The following is a 5,824-nucleotide window of genomic DNA, read 5'->3' as shown; positions in this document are numbered from 1 at the left end:
TTACAAGATACAAAATTCCAGCCTTCGGATCTCTGGGATGAGGGATCCATATATAGATGTTTGCAAGGGGGGTGAGTCAGCTTTTGAGATTTGATTAGTGTCCTCTCTCTGATAGTTCTTGATTCCACTTGGAGATTGATGATCTCTTACTCATCCCTGGGCGAATGCAGAGAGGCAAGTGTCACAGGAGAAGTTTCTGGAAGATTCCATGATCCTCCACCTTGCAGATTGACCTTGCCATTTGTCCACTCTTGCCATCGCACCCCATAGAAGGGATTTTCAGTATGCATCGCACCTCCCTTGTGTATTTAGGTGGGATGCAGCGCACTTTGACCACGGAGCAGGTGAGATGGTCCAGTTTTGACCAGTTCTAAGCAGTTTTTCATGGAGAACTTTTGGAAGAAGATGTAATCAGTTGACCTTGTTCTTTTAGAGGTTGGAACAACACTTTTAGGGACTTAAGAGCCCTTGGTTTATGGACATTTATGATTGGGGTTGCAGTGCCCAAAAATGTCTATAACATATTGGGATGGTAATTTGAATCACAAGAGATCCACTACAGGTTATGCTTTTAGAATTGGATTCGAGATTCTTTCATGGAGTAGTAAGAAGCAGCTTACTATATGTTTATCGTCCACTGAGGCAGAGTATAAAGCTTTGTGTGCAACAACTTGTGAAGTTGTTTGGTTGAGGAGAGTTCTTTAATATGTTGGAGAAAAACAAAAGAAGACTACAATGATCAAATGTGATAACTAGAGATCAATCAAGTTGGAAAATAATTCAGTTTATCATGCAAGAACAAAGCATGTTGCTGCTCAGTTTAATTTGTTAGAGAGAAGATATAGCCTAAAGATATTTTTCTTGAATATTGTAATACTTGTGAAAATGTTGTTGATATTTTCACTAAGCCTCTTGAGAAGATGAAATTTGAGTTGTCTAGGGAGATGTTAGGTGTGGAAATAAATCCTTTCTCCATTAAGAGGGACACTTTGAAATAATGGAGAAAGAATTTAGTAAGATATTTATATTGTGCTTATATTTAGTTCCTAGATCCTATTTCCTAGGGGTTGGTTCTAATCTCTCTAAAAAGAGTGTAATCACTTAAATATGTGTAATTTTGATTGATTTGAAAAATGAAAATAGCAACGATGTTTGGGAGCCTTGGGTGGTCTCACTTGAGAGTTGTGTGATTCATTCACCAAATCTTGTCTTTCTATTTCTTAATTATATCACACTTTTTCGTCTTAAAATTCATTGACTCCATTGTTAAACTTCCCACTCCTAATTATTAAAACCAATCACGTTGTGATCGAAAGTTTATAATAATTTTTAGATTTCCAATTATTAAATAATTTATTATTTTATTTAATGACTTGGAAATCATCACATTGATAAATTCAATAAATATATAAATAATATTTTTTTTTTTTATATAAAACATCATCGTGCAAAACATGTTTACAATAATAATCTAATAATACATATGGATTTCAGAGTTAAAATGTTGTAATCCATATATATGCTCTCTATCTCATATTGATTATATATATATATATATATATAGAAAATGATATATAAAATTTTAATAAACTTAATGAAAAATTTAGATTTTTCCCCTTTTCAGGTATATAAAAAATATAATATAATAGTCAATAAACATGGATAAGACTGGCAATTGCCCTAAAAGGTGCAAAGAGAGGCTGATAGAAATGTTAGATTGAAATAATTGTATTTTGGTTTAAAATAATAAATGTTATAATAATTCAATCATTCAAACTAAACCTAATCAATAAATTGCCCAAAATAAAATAAATCCTAATCAAAATTATACAAATTATTATTCTCTGTTTCTCTCAATTATTTATATAACAAAATCCAATCAATCATTCAAAATAAGTCAAATCAATAAATTTCCCAAATTAAATCCCAACTAATCAAAATTACTTGGAAATATATATGTATAACCCAATAAAAAAATTATATTTATATGTTACAAAAAAAAAGAAGTAAAAAATTCTAATTAATTTAAATAAATCCCAAACCACTGAAATTAAAAATTACTATTTATGATTAAGCCTTGGAAATTTTAACACAACATGAACACATTTTTTTCACCCAAATTAAAATGATTTTTTAATAATAAATCAAACGTTGGAAATATCAACATGACATAATTTTAGCACATCGAAAAGAACGTGCTAAACAGTGGAAGATTTTATTTATAATTTATAATATTTAACTATTCAAATTGATATATCAAATTAATTTTTTTATATTAATATTTATAAATAAATAAATAAAAAAAGAAAATATTAATATTAATCATTTATATATTTTTAAATTTAAATAATTTTTTTTAATAAACTATATAAAAATAAGAATCTAATTTTAGAGACATGTTAAATAATAAAAAAAAATAAGCTAAAAAGAAACCCTACTTTTCCTAAACATCTTACTTTAAAAAAAAATCAGCAACACAACCAAATCAAATGAAAAACATAGAATTAATTAGCCAGCCATGCTTTATACATAAGATGTGGCATGCGAGATGTTAGTTGACAATATTGAGAAGCTTAAAGTGTAACATTCTCATTATTGTATGAAATGAAAAACATAGAATTAATTAGCCAACCATGCTTTATACATAAGATGTGGCATGGGAGATGTTAGTTGACAATATTGAGAAGCTTAAAGTGTAACATCCTCATTACTGTAAGTGGCATTTGTGAGGTGTGTAATGGAAATGTGGGAGATGTTAGTTGACAATATTGAGAAGCTTAAAGTGTAACATCCTCATTACTGTAAGTGGCATTTGCGAGGTGTGTAATGGAAAGTTTGTTGACAATATTGAGAATCTTAAACTGTAACATCCTCATTACTGTAAGTGGCATTTGCGAGGTGTGTAATGGAAAGTTTGGTTTCAGTGGACGTTAACCATCATCATCATCAATAAAACATGAAATCAAACATTTGCATTTCATTGTATGAAATTAAAATCTTTAATTTTAAATTGAAAATCATAGATTGAACTATCCATTAAAAAAAAAAAATTTAATTTAAATGTTGGAATATAATAAATGTTATTATATTTTTATAATATATTTTTAGATATTATTATTATGCTAGTATTATATATAATAATGTGTATTTCAAATTAATTTAAATATATTATATTTTTTAAGAAATTTAATTTTTTATATTGAATTATATGATATTTATTTGTATAATTATATATTAATCTATAATTTTATTTAAAAAAATGTGTCTTTCATCAAATATAATAAATATAAAATTGTAATTTTTAATTGAAATTAATTCATTATAATTATAAGTTATAAAAAAGTTTTTTTTCATCAAATATAATAAATATAAAATTGTAAATTTTAATTGAAATTAATCCATTATAATTATAAGTTATAAAAATGTTTTTTTCATCAAATATAATAAATATAAAATTGTAAATTTTAATTGAAATTAATCCATTATATTATAATAATTAATTGTTTTAGGTAACAATGACAATGACAGATGTAACCAACACAACAAAAAGGTAGACTGGCCTAACTAATTATTACGTGCAATTGCCCTTGCCCCAAAAAGTAAAAAACATACCTATAGGTTGTTTTTTAAATTGGATAAGGAACACATTTGTACATTGATTTTGTTTTTTAAATTGGAAAAGTTGTAGAGGTTTTTTAAATTGGACAAGAAACACATTTGTACATTGGTTTTGGTTTCCAAGTGTGAGCTGGTTTTGGTTTCCAAGTGTGAGAGCTAAGAGCTTAATGGATGTTTTTTAAATTAGAAAAAAATGTAAAGGTTTTTTTAAATTGGACAAGGAACACATTTGTACATTGGTTTCCAAATGTGAGAGCTTAATGGATATTTTGAAGCACACATCGTTCATCGTATCGTTCATCATTGTTGACTGATCACCTTGAACAACATAATACCTTCCAGCAGACAACAACATAATACCTTCGTTGTTGACTGATCACCTTGAACAACATAATACCTTCCAGCATAATAGTATTTCTGTGGGGAAAATTAGTCTTCGACTCTTGCCAAATGGTCTTAGAGACCTATAGAAGCCAAATGGTTTTAGAGACATACTACACTACTATGGTTTGTTCTTTGTTAATTCCCGCAATGTACTTATGATGGCCGAATAAAAATATGATATGTAAATTAGCCCATAACGAAAGCAAATATAATATGTAAATTAGCTCACACTGAACCCACTGCATTCTTTCCATAGATTCCAAAAAGTCAAAAACACAGATTGTTGCATTGAACCCACTACATTCTTTCCATAGATTCCAAAAAACTAAAAACACAGATTGTTGCATTCTTTTGAATGGAAATTCAGAAACATAAAATTAGACAATCAAAAGGCCAAAATTGCAAAAAACTAAAAACACATATTGTTACATTCTTTTGGATGGAAATTCAGAAACATAAAATTAGACAATCAAATGGCAAAAATTGCAACAACAAATTGAATAAAATATCATTATACCAAAAATGAGTATTCACATAAAGAAGAGCTCAAAATAGTTCCTTTCCAGAGAAGAGCTCAAGTGAATTCCTTTCCACCAAGTACACCACAACACCAAGTACACCACAGCACCAATAGGTGTGAAATTGTTGGCATTATCTTGATGCCAGATTGCTCATCCTTTAACACCAGATTTCTCATCCTTTAATAGGTGATTTACTGGTCTGAATGATCAACCATCACATTAATCCTAACAGATAAAATAAATCGATAATATTTGTTTTCTGCAGAAGCAATTTCATCCTACACTATTTGCGCTTTACACATCCACAAATTCCATCCTACAGGCTACAGTGTTTTATATTGCTCAAAACCAAAATCCAACAAGAAAAACACCCATTTAAAGTTCGTCATTGGAATCATCATCATCAGTGTATCCTTTAGAGGAGGATCCCCCTGATTGTTGATAAACTGTTGATAAACTTTGGCCACAAGAGGGTTGAAAACATACTCCACTTCCTTGAGCTTCCCCTTGTCATCTTCCTTCTCGGCTGACTGGTTCTCATCCAGCCATTCGAGGGCCTCCTTCAATGCTGCATCTATTTTCTCCTTATCATCGAAGTCAATTTTGTCAGCAAGCTTGTCCTTGTCGTTAATTGTGTTTTTCATGTTATAAACATATGTTTCCAAACCGTTACGGGCATTAATGCGTTCCTTGACCTTTTTGTCCTCCTCTGCAAACTATTCAGCCTCTCTCACCATTCTTTCAATTTCCTCTTGGCTCAGTCTTCCTTTGTCAATTGTGATGGTGATTTCCTCAGATTTTTCGGTGCCCTTGTCCTCTTCTTTAACATTCAAGATACCATTGGCATCCACTTCAAATGTAACTTCAATTTGAGGAACTCCCCTGCTAACATATTACAGGTTTGATTTCCGGTCCACCAGACTCGACTCACCAAAAACAGAAACATGAACAAAGGAATAGAAACAAACCTTGGAGCCAAAGGAATTCTAGAGAGCTCAAATCTCCCAAGCCAGAGGAATTCCAAAGAGCTCAAATTTCCCAAGTTCTCTACAATCTTTTGTTAAACTTCATTCACCTTCAAAGACATACAAAGGAAAATGACCGAGTCAATCATCCTCCCTACGCCCGTGCTATTGTAAAAACTGAAATAACCCATCAGGAAATTTTCAGTAGAACGATATAAAAGATTTTAGACCAACCTGAATTGACACAATTGCTTGTTGGTCCTGATAGGTTGTAAACATCTGAGACTTCTTTGTAGGAATAACAGTGTTCCTTGGAATTAGATTTGTCATCACTCC

At 30.3% G+C, this 5,824-nt stretch overlaps 1 pseudogene; it reads right to left on the bottom strand.

Moving 5' to 3' along the window:
• Positions 1-4,850: 4,850 nt before the first annotated feature.
• On the bottom strand, positions 4,851-5,590 carry LOC149180997 (luminal-binding protein 3-like; annotated as a pseudogene).
• Between the last annotated feature and the right edge of the window lie 234 nt (positions 5,591-5,824).

The sequence above is a fragment of the Pinus tabuliformis genome, chromosome 3_2, assembly GCF_031772625.1.
Source record: "Pinus tabuliformis cultivar Carrire ecotype Pingquan chromosome 3_2, CPIR1, whole genome shotgun sequence".
NCBI classification, from domain to species: Eukaryota; Viridiplantae; Streptophyta; class Pinopsida; order Pinales; family Pinaceae; genus Pinus; species Pinus tabuliformis.
This window is presented reverse-complemented; position numbering and strand designations above follow the sequence as displayed.